This window comes from Puma concolor, chromosome A1, assembly GCF_028749965.1.
Source record: "Puma concolor isolate L17-30 chromosome A1, mPumCon1.1.hap2, whole genome shotgun sequence".
In the NCBI taxonomy this organism is placed as follows: domain Eukaryota; kingdom Metazoa; phylum Chordata; class Mammalia; order Carnivora; family Felidae; genus Puma; species Puma concolor.
Window position 1 is genome coordinate 32,133,180 of NC_141667.1, and position 16,562 is coordinate 32,149,741.

Sequence of the window (16,562 nt, forward strand, 5' to 3'; positions counted from 1 at the left end):
TTTGGGTCAGGTGGATTTGAGCTGCCAGACATGTGAGTCACCAGCTGAGGTACAGCAGCTGAAGCCTTGAGAGGGGGGACAGGCAGAGTGAGAGGAAGGCAGAGATGGAACCTTACTTATTTCCAACCAAAAGGCCGGAGTTCCAAGGGAACTGAGAAGGAATTGTTACAGGCATAGGGAGGAGAGCCAGGCAAGAATCAAGAGAAGACTTGCAAGTGTTATTGAGAAGAGTAAAAACATTCCATGGAGTTTGGCAATTAGGAGGCATTTTTGGGATGTTACTCAGAATAGATTTTCTAAAACAAAACAGAACAAATAATCACGACCAAAGTGTCTGAAGCTTCCTTTTGTGGAATGTGAGGTGATAGCTATGACTTTTCATGTTCTTGGGTTTTCTTTCGGTGTTAAATGTTAAAATTAAAAGCAAGCAGATGATTTGGGTCCTTGGATCTCACCTCGTAAATGACATGGTCCACCAATCACTCTATCTGGAGTGAAAGGGCAGGTGAGATATTGTCTGGTCACCACTGAGGTAATCTCTGTGCAAACCTCTTGGGTGAATTTCATGCTGTGGGGGTTGGAAAGTTGCTAGACAAACCTTATAAAATGACATGGAGTTCTGATTTTAGGGTACTTGCAAACAAAAATAAACAAAAATGGTGGACATAAGACAAGGGACCTAGAGTAAATGCGTAATGACCACTCTTGATACATAAAAATATTTTATCCTGAAGCCACCTTAATAAAGAAACTAAGTAGTAACAGCTTTAAGATAGAATCATGTGATTTGGAAGTGTTCCATTTCACAACTTAATGGTCAAAAGGATTAGTCATCCTTTCGATGGAGGAGTTTCAAATGACGATTTATAGCCATCTTTGAAGAAATTTATATTAGGAAAATATTTTACATGCCTAGTAGATGAATATATCTTGCTCAAACTTTGAGTGATCCACTGTTTAAAATTTTGTCCTAACACATGGAAAAACTCACAAAAATTTGCTCATCGTTTTTAAGAGCAATTCTTGAGAGAATTAGAATTTGTTCCTAAAGGAATTGCTTAATCAAAGCATGGAGGTCTGAAAAACGCATGTTTCTGGGCATGTTCATTTTACCTCTATAACCACTTTAAGGGAAAAATTACATTACATGACAGTAACACAGCAATAACAAAAATAAAGTAAGGAATGCTTTCATCCTCAGTGACCAATTGGCTCACCAGGTTAGACAGTTTTACTGGGAGATGACTTCTTTCTCTGTATGAGCTGCTCTCTTCACCTTGGCCAGACTATGCCCTGACCTGAAGAGCCATCCTGGGAACATGTAGGTTACTTGAGGAGGCAGGGAAATCTCTACAGTGGGACAGTAGGCTGAACTGTATAGACTGAACTCTATACAGAGAAATGCTAAAAAGGAAAGCTGGATACTATACACTAGTCCTTTCTGTTTTTATTTTTTGATACTGAAAGAATGGCAATTCGAATCATAACTGGAATTTTTAAAGAACTTAATAAATTTGTAAACTTTACTTAGGAAAATTATTTGGGTAAGGACATCAATAAATATTGTGAAAAAGAGGACCCAGGATGGAAGGAATGGGGAGATTAACCCTATTTGATATTAGAATATATTGTTAAATAATAATTGTGAATGTATGATAATAGAAAAATGAAATATAGATGGCTCAGAAGAGACCCATAATGCATGATAATCTAAAAATAAAAAAAATAGGGAAAGAAAATATTAAATAGATATTATTTTAACTTCACCTTTACTTCCTTCCATGAGTCAGAGTAAGTTTCCAATGGACCATAGAGTTAAGAAGGAAAATCAGCAGAGGATACACTATAGTATTTATCCAAAATGGTGTTGGTTTTTAAAGAAATTATAACAGAGAAAACCAACTTATATAAAGGTGGGAAGCCTGCCATGCAACTACAAACAGCAATAAAATACAATAGAAAACAAAATGTGTAAAATATTTATATAAATGGGATCCAAATTTAATATATTCTAAACTAAGAATTTACACGTATGAATAGCTCATCAATTGATATCAATTGATAAGACCCCCTGCCCCCACAAATCCTATGTGAGAGGAAATTCAAGTAGTAACCTAGTGTAACTGAAAGTGTTCAACAGTAAAGGAAATTTATTTAAAATGGTTCCTTAAAATTGCTTTATTTATTAAATAATCAATCTGAAAAAAATTAAAAATCCCATTCTGTCAGCATATATATCCATAAAGTAAGAAAAGGAAAAAAACTTGGAGTGCTTGGATGGCTCAGTTAGTTGAGTGCCCAACTCTTGATTTTGGCTCAGGTCATGATCCCAGGGTTGTGGAATTGAGCCCTGTGTGGGGCCCTGTGCTGAACGCAGAGCCTGATTAAGATTTTCTCTCCCTCTTTCTCTGTCCCTCTTCCCTGCTCACGCTCTCTCCTTTTCCCTATTCATGCTCTCTCTCTCTCTAAAGCAAAGAAAAAAAAAAAAGAAAAGAAAAAAATTTCCTCGATCACCTTTAGGGCTTTAAGGAAATCATTCAAAGTAAGAGAACAACTATCAGTTAGATGTATGAAAATATTTGTTGCAATTTCTCTAATTGGAAAAATCCTGGCAGCAACCAAAATATTTAAGTAGATTATGATACCTTAACTGCATGGAATGTGTTACAATCATTAAAAGGATAATGAACAGCATTTGGTAATGTGGAAGAATGCTCATGAATAAACCGTGAGTGAAAAAATGCTATGAGAGTTAAGGACAAATACATACTTATAGATAAAGACTTAATGGTCATATAAGAGAAATCACCGTGACTGTGGATTGTTTCTCTTTTCAAATTTCCTTTATGTATTTATTTATTTATTCTAAGAACAATTTTTTAATGGTTTATTTTGAGAGAGAGAGTGTGTGTGTGTGTGCAGGGGAGAGGCAGAGAGATTGGGAGACACAGAATCTGAAGCAGGTTCCAGGGTCTGAGCTGTCAGCACAGAGCTTGATGCAGGGCTCAAACCCACAAACCACAAGACAATGACCTGAGCCAAAATCAGATGCTTAACTGAATGAGCCACCCAGGCACCCCTTCAAATTTCCTTTAATATGTTTGGAATGACACATGCAAAAAGAAAAAAAGTTCGTTGTGCACAAAAAAATTGAAGGAAGCAGAAATCAAGCAGCATCAATTCACCCTGATTTTTTTTAAAGGTCAAAGATATATCTCTTAAGGTAAAAGCACATAGAATCAATTTAGCACACTTAAATAATAATCTGGTACTGACCTAGTAAGAGTCACATAGAGAGTTACAGGTAGACTCACACTAAATTTATGAAACAGTAGGTTCCTACTGCACCCTACCTCTAGACCAGTGTAGTGCCTTTTTTCTTTTTGGACCCTAGAGAGTCAGGTAAATGGAATAGTTTAGGTATAGGCTCTAGAGCTATCTTAGTTTTACCACTTAACTTGCTGGTTGCTAATTCCTTAACCTCTCTCTCTCTCTTTTGGTTTCCAGATTCGTAAGATGGAGTAAAAGCAATATATCTCTCACAATTTTAAGAATTTAGTAAATTGATATTTTTAAAAACAACAATGTCTGGAATATAGGAAGCATCTAGTTAAATGTTAACTATTGTTATTATATTCCTTATTCCTCAAATGCAAAGTATGAAAAGTGATTTGAACCTTGATGTAGCTCAGGACCGTGCTATAATAAAAGATAGAAACAATCCATTTTTCTATTCCTAAAGACTTTTTATAACCCAAATAATCTAGTTTACTAATATATTCTTTGAGATTCCATGAAAAGAGTTTGCAATGGGACCAAGTAAGGTATTTCTATAAAATTAGGAAACTGCTTATAAAATTTGCAGTGCAAGAAAGTGAACTCATGGAAACTCCATGAAGTAGATGTTTTAAAGATACCTCTCAAATATTAGTACGGATACTTCTTTTTACTTTTTAAAGAACCAAAATCTAGTTTTATTTCCATGAAATAAAAATGTTCATGAACATTGCCAAAGCCCGCCTGGAGAGCCTGGAACCTTCCCTACTCTTCAGAGACTGCCAATAACTCATTGTAAACCCATGGGAGATAGCAGTGACAAAATCCAAGTGAAAACTGCATGAGCTGAAGTTGGCTTATGTTTTCTAAACTAAGAATTCTGTGTGTTACAGTTACAATCTCTGTGTTTTCCATAACTAAACAGATATAGATTGGCCTGGGTATTCTCATTTCTATCAAGAGTGAGAATTTGGTTTTAAACTGTGTAGTTACTTATTAAGTGAGATGGATGGTTTTGCCTTAATCAGATTAGACTCTTAAGAAATTATGAATCCAGTAGCAAATATGAGGCTTCAGGTATGCAAGACAGCATGGTGGAATGCAAAATAATTGGAGAGAAGATACACTTGAATATCAAAGGTGCTTGATGAGAATTTCAAGGCACGGACAAGAAAAATGCTGAAGGCAAAACACTGGCAAATCAAGGGTGATGAAGAGTGGGGAGGGAGTGAAAAGTGAGAGCTTTCTCTCAAGTACAGATATGAGATGTCTCATACTCTGTCTAGTTATATGTCTAGAAAAATATTTCCTAAAATGGTAACAGTGGTTCTCATCACATGGTAGGATTTTTACTTTCTCTACGTTCTCCTGTATTTTTTTTTAAATTCTCATCATCATGCATCTCATATTTACAAGAGAGGAAAATGATAAAGATAGTTACATCTAGGGGGAAAAGGGTTTTGTGTTGATATAGAGTGATACATGGAGGATGCAAAAGTGCACTGGCCAAAAAGTATGTAGAGTGAAGTATTGTGTTAAAATTTCCAGCTCTGGGGGCGCCTGGGTGGCGCAGTCGGTTAAGCGTCCGACTTCAGCCAGGTCACGATCTCGCGGTCTGTGAGTTCGAGCCCCGCGTCGGGCTCTGGGCTGATGGCTCAGAGCCTGGAGCCTGTTTCCGATTCTGTGTCTCCCTCTCTCTCTGCCCCTCCCCCGTTCATGCTCTGTCTCTCTCTGTCCCAAAAAAATAAATAAACCTTGAAAAAATAAAAATAAAAAAAAAAAATTTCCAGCTCTGTTTGTCAAGTCTGTCTGACACTTAAACTTTCCCCCTTACTTTTTATTATGAAAAATTATAAGCATATCCAAAAGTTGAACTTGAAAGTGAACATCAATATACCTAACCTAGATGCTTTAATTGTTATTATTTTGCTATTCTTTGCTTTATCATATCCATTCACCTTTGGTTTTTGAGGCATTTCAGAGTAAGTTGTAGAATTCAATACCCTATTTGATACCAAATTTTTGACAACCTCCCCCACCTCTATACCCACATACAACTCAAGACTGGTTCAGAAACCCCTGGTAGGCTGTTACGCATTTAAATCGGATCTTTTTCTTAAACCTAGACACTGTTTCCAATCCAAACATGTCCAAAATCAGCTGCCTACCCAGAAGGCAAGGTTAACCAAACCTTACCATGACTCTTTCTATATCTAAATCTATGTAATTTATTCCACTCATAGAATATTAAAGCCAGAAAGGGAAACCATCTAATCTGGAGTTGCCAATGGCAGTGTTTCCAGGAACCAAGCAGGTAACATAAAAAGTGGGTAACTCATGTAAAAAAAATCAAGTGGATCTCATAATGGAGACTGACCAAGCCTCAGTGTGGGAAGGCAGCAAGGAGAAACAAAGCCACCCAGAGTGCACGTGAAAACAGAATTTTCAGTCGGGGCAAGGCTTCCAGCCTCAGCCTACTGGTTCCAAGAGCCCTTTATCATTTTTCATGAGGGCAGAACACTTAAACATACAAATTTACTAAAATAATTAAAGTAGTATACTGTTAAATAGAATCCTTCTCTAAAAGTATTTATAAATGCAGTATCCATAGCTGTTCAGTTCAATACAGACCTTAACAATGGAACCAGTAATGTAGATATCACAAATGCAAAGATGTGCTATGTTTCTAATTCTTGCAAATTACTTGCCCAAGAAAGCAATATTCTCTCACCTCTGGATTGACTGCCTGTCTGTAATGAACCCTTAAAGAAGAGAGAAACCAGTGTTTTCACTGATCAAAGAAAGAGTAGTTGTAGCATCATTTCTTAGGAATGTTCTGGCAGATTTTTTCTTCCTTCCTTCCTTCCTTCCTTCCTTCCTTCCTTCCTTCCTTTCTTCCTCCCTCTCTTTCTTTTTTCTTTCTTTCTTCCTTTCTTCTTTCTTTCTTTCTTTCTTTCTTTCTTTCTTTCTTTCTTTCTTTCTTTCTTTCTTTCTTTCTTTCTTTCTTTCTTTCTTTCTTTCTTTTCCATGTGTGTGGCTTACAAATTAAATAGGAGGATTTACCACATGGAAGGGAAGAACAGTGAGAAAAATAGGGATGTAGAAGAGTCAAGACATATAGAAGTTATATCTGAGTTTTCTTGTCTAATTAATCATGAAGACATGGTTATTCTGGCTACTTTCTAGAATTTCCTCCCTCCATGCCCCGCTTATCAAATTCAATCAATGTTTGCTTAAATTGGTTAATTTTTACATCTATTGAGAATTGAAACCATCTAAGCTCTGCATACTCAGTAGCCACAGGTGGACTTTGCTTAGAAATCTGAAGTTACAATCTTCTCTTTGTTTGCCTGATAATTAACAACAGATAGCTTGGAAATTCCCCTGCTCATCCACACCCTAGGTAACTAATTTAAACAGTATGTATCTAAGCCCTATTGTGTTGGAGTGGCTGTGTTCTGCTATTAAAAAAACTCCACCCAGCCCTGAAATGCTGTCTCATGCAGTTGTGGGTACAAGTGATAAAATTAGTTTCTTTCTGGTGAATGTCCTCTGGTGATAAACTGAACTTAACTACTTGTCTTTCAAAGTTGTAGTGATAAAATTGCTGGTGGTTCTTTGGATGATGTTTATACATTCACACCTCAAAATGTATTTACTCAAGTTAAACCTCCCACGTATCTACCTTATTAAAATGTTTTCACCATATTTCACACAAATTCTTTCAGCTAAATATCTGTCATAGATCAAATTCAGCAGATGTTTATTTCAATTCCACTTCTTCTGACCTCTGCCAGGATTTACATAAGGGTTGAATTTATTGTTGGCTTATCAGTTTATGAAGCTCAAATTTGACTATAGAAAAATGATTCTGAGCTCTGGTTTTATAATTCCACCAGCTGATGTTAAAAACCATATAGTAAAATTCTAAAACATTTTAATGAAAGAAGTTAATTTTTATTGAATCAATATTTTTAAAGAGGATATAACATTTTTGGAGAAAGTGGGCCTTCTAAAGCAAAGTTTCCAATATGAAAAAAAAAAAAAAAGAAACATTTTATAACTGCTTTTTAAAAAAAATTTTCCTTCTCAAAACACTTATTTTGACAAGTTTATTTTGAAGGTTCTTTGCATGTTTTACTTACAAAATAAATAATTCAGAGAAATTTTGTGTGGCTTTTGTTGTGTGACAGGCATTATTCTGAAGATATTCCTACATCAGCCTATGTAATCCTTACAACAACCCTAGTAATAGGTATAGTTATTCATCCCGTTTTTTACAGAGGGAGAAACTGAGGCATACAGAGGGTAAATTGTTCAAAGTCACATAGCTGAAAATGGGCAACACTGAGATTCAAACCCAGGAAAGTCCACTTCCAGATGAGATTGATTTTCAACTTTTTCACTAGAAGTTTACCCACTTCCATGTAGAATTCCTGAAATACTGGGTAAGACTTGGCATCAGTGATCATTAAAATGGGTGAGTGGGACATGAATAATGCAAAATTGAACTAGATATTTGAATCATTTGCGGGAATTTATTTATTTATTTATTTTAAATCTTAATTTATGTATTTTGGGAGAGAGAGCACGCGTGTGAGCAGGGGAGGGGCAGAGAGAGAGGGAGAGAGAATCCCAAGCAGGCTTCTCACTGTCAGCACAGAGCCCCACTCGGGGCTCAATGCCACCACTGTGAGATCAGGACCTGAGCCAAAATCAAGGGTCAGATGCTCAAACAACTGAAGCACTCAGGTGCCCCATCATTTGGGGGAATTTAAAAGATAAAAGAACCTGAGCCCTGCCTGAGCTGAATCAGAATCTTTTGGGGAATGGCTCATGCAATTGTATGAAGTTTAACAGGCAATTGCAATGTGCAGTCAGGCCGAGAATCACTGGTTCAAACCTCTTTAGCTAAGTCTTAGCGCAGGAGATCTCAAACTTTTTTATGCATCAGAATCACCTGGAGGGCTTGGAACACACAAGTGGCTGGGTCCCACTCCTAGAACTTACTTAGTCTTGGGTAGAGCTCAAGAATTCCTATTACGTTCCCAGGCGATGTTGATGTTGCTGGTTTAGGGAGCATACTTTGAGAGCTGCTGTCTTAATAGGTTGGGATAGGAGTAAAAGGGAGAAGTGGAGCCCTGCAGACACGGAACTAATTCTCCCACTAGCTCATCAACCCTGGTGATGACATATTTCTTCCACTTTGTTGATTTACCCAATGTCACTGATCAAGGATGAAGGGAGAGAGGAAGAAAGAAAGATATGAAGCTAAAGGGAAGTGAGGGAAAAGAGAAAGAGAAGAAGAATTAAGTTCTGGTCAATAAATTAAAGTTTTGTGGCTCTCTCACTGACCTCACCTCATGTCAGTGATAGGTAGAATATAACATGAGAAAATTTAAAGATAAACATTTCTATATCAGAAACATAAGGCTGTGAGTGAGACTAGTGGGCAGGTAAATTGGGCTGTCAGTTCAGGTTATGAAGACATTTGTTACTTCAGCCCTATAGGGTAACCTGAAAGCCAGAGCTAGGGTCACTCTTTGAAACCAAGGGCAAGGACAGGTATGCTTTTTTTTTTTTTTTTTCTTAGTTATCCAAGCTTTATATAAGGAGACCAGATGACCTGCCACTAAGAATTGCCTTAGGATAGAGCAGCAGTTTTCAACTGGGGGTGATTTTAATAGAGTAATAAATCATGGTGGGGGCATTTTGTAATACCTGGAAATGCTTTGTATACTGCCACAATGAGGGGGGCAAGGGTGCTACTGACATCCAGTGGGAAGAGGGCAGAGATGCTATTAAATATGCCACAATTCACAAAAGTGCTGATTTGAGAAACGCTGGGGTAGACACAGTCCCAGAACAGGAACTGGGCCAAGATGCCAGGTGACTTAGTAATGAATATTCCCAATATTACTGTGAACCTGATCACACGCCAGTCGATATAGACCTGGCTCTGGGCTGGAGTCCTCAAGAAGAAGTAGTGGAGAGAAGCACAACACTAGAGAAGGCAGTTCGGATGAAAAAAACTAACCAACTGAGAAAACCTTTCCAAAATGGGTCTACAACACAAAATTCCAACATATGGGAAGAAAAATATCAATAATAAATAAAACACTAACAAAAGCAACAATTAAAATATGAAGATTTAATCTATTCAATTAAAATAGTAGAGCAATCTGAAAATGACTTTGCAAATTCACAAATAATTAGGAAACAAATATATGAATAACATCCATAGAAGAATATAAGAATATTTGAAACAAATTAGGTAGATACTAGGTGAAAACAATTAATTCAAAGTTGGAAGTGAAAACTTAATCATGGAAACAAAAATTCAGTATATGGGATAAAACATGAATTGGGCATAAATAGGGTGAAAAACTACCCTGGCTTGTCTGAGCCTTAGAAATTTCTGGGGCATAAGACTTTAGTGCTAAAACTGGGAAAGCACTGGGCAAGCTGAGAAAATTGGTCATCCTGGACACAGGTGAGGAAAAACTTAGTGGATTGAAAGATGAAGTTGATAAACTGACTTAGAATTCATCACACAGAGACACAGAGATAAAAAATTTGGAGGATAGCATGGGACTTTTATCTAATAGAGATTCTAAACAAAAACAAAAACAAAAACAAAAACACCCCAAAAACCCAACCAACCAACAAACAAAAACTAGGAAGGACAAAATGATAGAGTAATTGTTTTGAGGAAATAATAGCCAAGAATTTTGCAGAATTGAAAAAAGTTATTAGGCTTTAATTCAGGCAACTACAGCCTGTGGGCCAAATTTAGCCTGCCACCTGTTTTTATAAATAAAGTTTTATTGGAACACAGTCATACGCATTTGTTTATGTATTGTCTGTGGATGCTTTCAGGCTACAGTGGTAGAGCTGAATAGTTGTGAGAGAGACCGTAAGGCTGCAAAGCCTAAACTATTTACTATTTGGTTCTTTATATAAAAATATTGTAGGCTCCTCATTAAATCAATATGCTGAGTACCAAGCAGGATAAATAAAAATAAATTCACATCTCTATGAAGTGTAGTAAAGCTGCAGAACATAAAGATAAACATCTTAAAGGGAATGACAGAATCTCACCTACAGAGAATGACAGATTTTACAGCACAATTATACCAACAGTAACAAAAGTCGGAAGCCAACGGAATAAGTCTTTAAACGGCTGAAAGGGGGGTGCCTGTGTGGCTCAGTTGGTTAAGTGTGATTTCAGCTCAGGTCATGATCAGGTTTGTGAGACGAAGCCCTCCATCTGCTGTCAGCACAGAGCCTGCTTGGGATTCTCTCTTTCTCCCTCTTTCTCTGCCCCTCCCCTACTCTCTCTCTCTCTCTCGTGCTCCCACTTTCCCTCACTCTCTCTCTCTTTCAAAAATAAATACACACTTAAAAAAATAAAGTTCTGAGGGAAAGTAACTATCAATTTAGAGTATTTATACACAGGTAATCTATCACTTAAGAATGAAGTAAAAAAAAGGGGCGCCTGGGTGGCGCAGTCGGTTAAGCGTCCGACTTCAGCCAGGTCACGATCTCGCGGTCCGTGAGTTCGAGCCCCGCGTCAGGCTCTGGGCTGATGGCTCAGAGCCTGGAGCCTGTTTCCGATTCTATGTCTCCCTCTCTCTCTGCCCCTCCCCCGTTCATGCTCTGTCTCTCTCTGTCTCAAAAATAAATAAATGTTGAAAAAAAAATTAAAAAAAAAGAATGAAGTAAAAATGAAGATGTTTTCAGTCACACAAAGAGCAATATACATTGTAGTATATAGTACTCTTCTTCCAAGTGGGTCCCCATCTCTACCATTACCCTGAATGCATGATGATTATACATCCCTACATGCCTGTCCTTTCATCTGAGATATGTGTGACTTATTTTGGTCAATTAAGTGTGAGTGAAAATGACACACATCTCTTCCAAGAAGAAGTTTTAAGAAGTAGGAATAGGATTGGAGGATTGTGTTCAATGAGTAATCACACTATTTTTAGGTTCCTGTTGTGTTGGGGAGAATAATAATGGAAATCCTCAATAACTGTAGAAATTGTTAGATAGTAGGCAAGAGTGTATATATTTGGTAAAAGGATATATGAATCCACAGCAGATGAGTAAGACGTAAGAAACAAACTTGGAACTTTATGAGACATATTGACCAGTATGACAGAATCGGGAGCCTAGAAGCGGAGTCACTCATATATGGCAAATGGACATATGGCCAAGGAGGCATTAGAAAGTGGTAGGAGAAAAGAACAGACTAAAATAAATAGTACTAAATTGGTTATCCACAAGGGAATATATTAGATGACTACTTCACATCACAAGTATAAATAAAATCTTGATGATTAAAGCGAAAAGGGAGAGGTTAAGAAATAGCTTTGCTATTTGGGAGTTGGGAATAACTTCTTTAAAAGGACATCAAAACCAGAAATGATAAATGACTTATTTTTAAATTTGTTAGCATTAAGATGTAAAACTTCTCTATAAAAAAGAGACACCAAAAAATAAAGAAAAAAGAAGCCATGGGACATAAAATTCACAATGCACACAATTGACCCATGATTAGCGCCTAGAAATGGGTAAAGATTTTTGATAAATCAACATGAAAAGACGATCTATGAGAAAATGGACAAACCATGTGAAGAGGACAAACCATGTGAATAGTCAATAAACTTAAGAAAACATGTTTCATCTTAGTAATAATCAGGAAAATTAAATCAACAATGAAGTGGGGTTTTACATATAACAAATTCTCAGAGCTCTGTCAGTAAGCCTGACAAACTGATATTGGGCATGATATAGATTTATTAAATCCATCAATCCTTAAAGTAGGCTCCACACCCAGCGTGGAGCCCAATGCGGGGCTCGAACTCAAGATCCTGAGATCGTGACTTGGGCTGAGATCAAGAGTCAGGTGCTTACCCAACTGAGTCACCCAGGCACCCCAGGGTAAGATGTAAATTGTTACAATGACTTTGGAGAACCATTTGCTATAACATTCAATAACCTTGAAGGTGCCCATTCCCTTTATGTAGAAACATACTCATTCTAGTATCATTTGAAATTGAAAATAATGACAACAAATTAAATGTTGAGAGTCTACATGAATAAATTGCAATATAACTACATAACAAGTAAATAATTTGAACCAGACCTGCATGTGACCAAATGGATACATCTTGAAGACATACCAGTGAGAAAAAAGCATACGCAGAAATCATAAGCAAATGAAACCAAGAAAAACAGTTCTATATATTATTTTATAGATACAGGCAGATGAAATAAAAACAAAAACATGGCGGCAGGTGAGATGCTGCTTTCAGAGCAGTGTCCCTCTACTGTTGGAGGGAGGGACATGGAACTGGGAAGGACAAAAAGAGAGATTCCACTTTGTCTTTTTCATTTTTTTTGAAAAGATGGCAAAATGGCAATATTATGGCAGAATGGTAATATGCATGAGATCTGGGTGGTATGTGAGAATTTGTTATATGATTTGTTTCATAACATACCATAATATTTTATTTTACTTTTCTCGTGCCATAATATTTTAAAAATGAATGACATGAGAGGACAGAGAGGGCAGATGGGATGCAACTTGGAGAATTGGGGAAGTGATACTGAAGTTACCAAATCAAGAACTGGAGTCCCACACCCGCTTGCCTTAAGAACAAGGCTGCAACACATTTAACGTATGCTAAAATGTGCTCCAAGAAGTGACTCTCATTTCCGCCTACTGGTCTTGACATGTGGATGAGAAAGATCCTTTAGGATTTGAACTCTCATCCTTGACTTAAAACTTGCTTGGGGCGCCTGGGTGGCGCAGTCGGTTAAGCGTCCGACTTCAGCCAGGTCACGATCTCGCGGTCCGGGAGTTCGAGCCCCGCGTCAGGCTCTGGGCTGATGGCTCAGAGCCTGGAGCCTGTTTCCGATTCTGTGTCTCCCTCTCTCTCTGCCCCTCCCCCGTTCATGCTCTGTCTCTCTCTGTCCCAAAAATAAATAAATAAAAAAAAAAGTTGAAAAAAAAAAAAAACTTGCTTATCATAGCACAGGATTTTTTTTTTTTTTTTTTTTTAACACATCAAGCTAGATTTTGCTGGTGTGGCTCCTTTTGCAGAAGAAGAGAATACAAGCCAGGTAGTGGAGATGGGGAAAAGCATGTAGAGGTGAATGGATTTCCATTTGGGGGGGTATCAGCATATTATTCAGGCCCCTCCAGCTTACACAATAAGAAAAAGAATCACATTGTCCTTGAAAGATGAGGGTTGGAACCCTAGCTCTTAAAGGGATCCTTCTAGCTCACTTTTTATGTTCTCCTATTTCCCTGGGACACCAGCTCTCAACTGGGCTTTCACTAAAGCCATCCAAATTATCTGAAGGTCCCTAAACCTGTTTCCTTCAGAAACCCTACACTATTTATTCTCTAACTTGGCTGCATTCAAATTAGAGCCAATTTTAAAGGATGAGGGAGAAAAAGTCAATATTTAAGCCCAAGCATAGTCAAGGCTGCCTGCAGAGTACGAATGTCACTTCAGAAGTAGCCCTCTTCTCAAAATGTAAACCAGATAATGGCACTCACTCTTTTGCTTAGGGGTCACCAATGACTGCTGGGGTGAACAACATAAGATCGAATCCCTGGGCTGATGCCTCTTCCTTAAAACCATCTCTTGCCACTCTTCTCTTGATTATCCTTTAGCCATTCTGGCATCTTTGCCAATCCAAGCTGTCCCCTGTCTCACATCTTCTGCACCTGCCATTCCTACTGCTTGAAGTGGTTCTGACTGCCACGTTTCCTGTGTCCTGCTCATTCTTACTGTTTGGTGCAGCGGTTCTCAACCCTCACTGGGCCCCACCTCCCGCCTCAAGGTTTTGATTTAACTGGTCTCGTTTGGCGCCTTGGGAATGGGTATGACTTGTAACTGCTCAAGTGATTCTAATGTGCAGCCAGAGTTGAGACCCAGCGCTTTGGTTTAAATATCACTTTATCAGGGACCAGAGCCCTAAAGAGGATGTCTCCTTTCTATCTTCTATCTCAGCTCCTATTTACCTCCTTCAGAAGTCACTACCAGGTATTTCATGTGTTTACTTTGATTAACTTGGATCTATCACTTCTACCAAACTGTGGTTCTCCAAGTGCCTGGGTCAGCAGCAGTATCTGAAAACTTATTAGAAATGCAAAATGTTAGGCCCTGTCCCTTACCGTCTGGGTGATTCAGATGCATGCTAAAGTTTGAGATCCACTCCCCTAAGTGGAAGCTCTAGGAAGCTGGGACCCCACTTGTGTTGTTCACCCCGCATTCTGATCCAGCCAAACCCCGACCTGGAGTAGAGGCTCAACGAATCTTTGTTGAAAGGTTGTGTGGGTGATAGCACATTTCTTTTGTCAGTAGCTCACATGTCAACTGAAAGTTGAATGAAAGGAGCAAAACAAGCAAACACACAAACAGAAACTGCAAAACCGATTATTACTCCGTTTCTTAAACTTCCAAATGTATTCATAAAAGATTTTTTTCCTCACCCACCATCAACATACAAAAATTTCTGCATTAGATATCTGTTCCACCTTTTTCATCCAGAAAATTAAGCAAATTGAAATGTACCTAAAATTACTTGTCATAAAGATGAGTTTACCCTATTTTTTTCATTTTCACCATGAGGTGAGATAATTTGTCCAAGTTATCAAGTCAATTTACACAGGGGCAGCTGTTGAGAATTAGAATTCTGTTGCCATGTCCTTCCACTTCTAAAATGTGGAATCACGTACTAAAGAACATGGGCCAACTCTATGCCTTTCTTGAGGAGTGATGTGTTATAAATGAATATATTGCCTATATTACCATGAAGAAAGAAAAATAAGAAACAATCTAAATGTCTAACTATATGGAAATGATTAAATCATGGAAAAATGATTCATCGTTAAAAATGATAGCATAACTCAGATATTATTCAAGATATTTTAAATAAAAAAGCAGGTAAGGAAATGGCTTATAAAGATAAAGTATGATAGCACTTATAGAAAATCATATTTATAAAATATATTTTAAAATGATGAAATTCTAAAGGATCTGTATTTACTTCACAATGATCACCCCCAGGTGTTGAAACCACAGAAAACATATATTGTTTCATTTCTGCAGATCTATATTTCTAAGAAATTTTCTTTAACACTATGTGTTACTTCTGTAATAGGGAGACAGTAAACCCCTAAGAAAACATTGCTTATATATTGCACCAAATACACACTATCCAGTTAAACTTTTTTTTTTTTTTTTTTGGTGTTATTCATCTTGTTTCCCCTGAAAAAAATCTAAATACCTCGGTAAATATCACTTATTTTGGGAAAGGCTATCAGTAATTAAGGTCAAGCATTCTTTTAAGAATCTGAAACCTAATTACAAGAACTTGTAAGTGCCATCTTGACAGGTGACTGCTTTCCTCTAAGAGTGTGGCTGCAGGTAGGATCCGTGTGCCACCATTTCCTCCATGGCTGCTCATTCATCCCTGCTATGAGTCCATAACTCTGACCCCGTCTCTTCTCCTCCATGGCAAAGTTACTATGTCTCACCTCTGTAGTTCCCCATTCTGGCTTGAGAGTTTCCAGACTTATAAACACATCCCAATAACCCTTTGCCCTCTCTATCTCAATGCCTGCAGGACATTCCCTTCCTCAGCTGAGTAGCTGCAGGAGTCATTGTCTCAATCCCCATCTTTTCACCAGGGGCTGGCAAAGGAAGCAACCCTCTCCCTTACGAGAGAAGGGATAACTATGCCTCTAATCTTCTGGGAACTGGGGAGTGGTGGAAGGGGCGTATGGGATAGAAAGTTAGCTCTCCTCTAGACTCTGGGAGCATAAGAACACTACATGTATGAGAACACTACATGTAGCACAATACCAACACTGCAGTTCAGCTATACCACGGGTTAAGCTAGTTTTTATAGTACAGCTGGGAACCCAGTCACTATTTTCAATGTGCTCCAAATAATGAGCTTCAATTAACTTTGGGAACACAACCTGTCCCTAAGGTTTGGACTATTTGGGTTTGTTTGCTTCTCTTAATTAAAATAACAAAATGCATTTTTAAACTAAAGAGCTCCTTTATAAAATCCACAGTGTGGTCAAAATGGCACTCATCGTCAGCAATATTGCCCAACATTTATCATTGGGGTTCTCTTCTGGGATCCAAAATGCTTATAATAGGAAACTTGCCTACATTACTGATTCTGGCACCTAACTTTCTTAAAGAGGCAAAGACAAAGAATGCAGCTTTTCTTTCCGTAAGTCATAGCCT

The 16,562-nt window shown here is 37.8% G+C and overlaps 1 protein-coding gene across 4 annotated transcripts in view; it reads right to left on the minus strand.

Moving 5' to 3' along the window:
* The window catches only part of FYB1 (FYN binding protein 1), a 164,868-nt gene that overhangs the window by 144,613 nt on the left and 3,693 nt on the right, over nucleotides 1–16,562 (minus strand). The window lies entirely within an intron of this gene.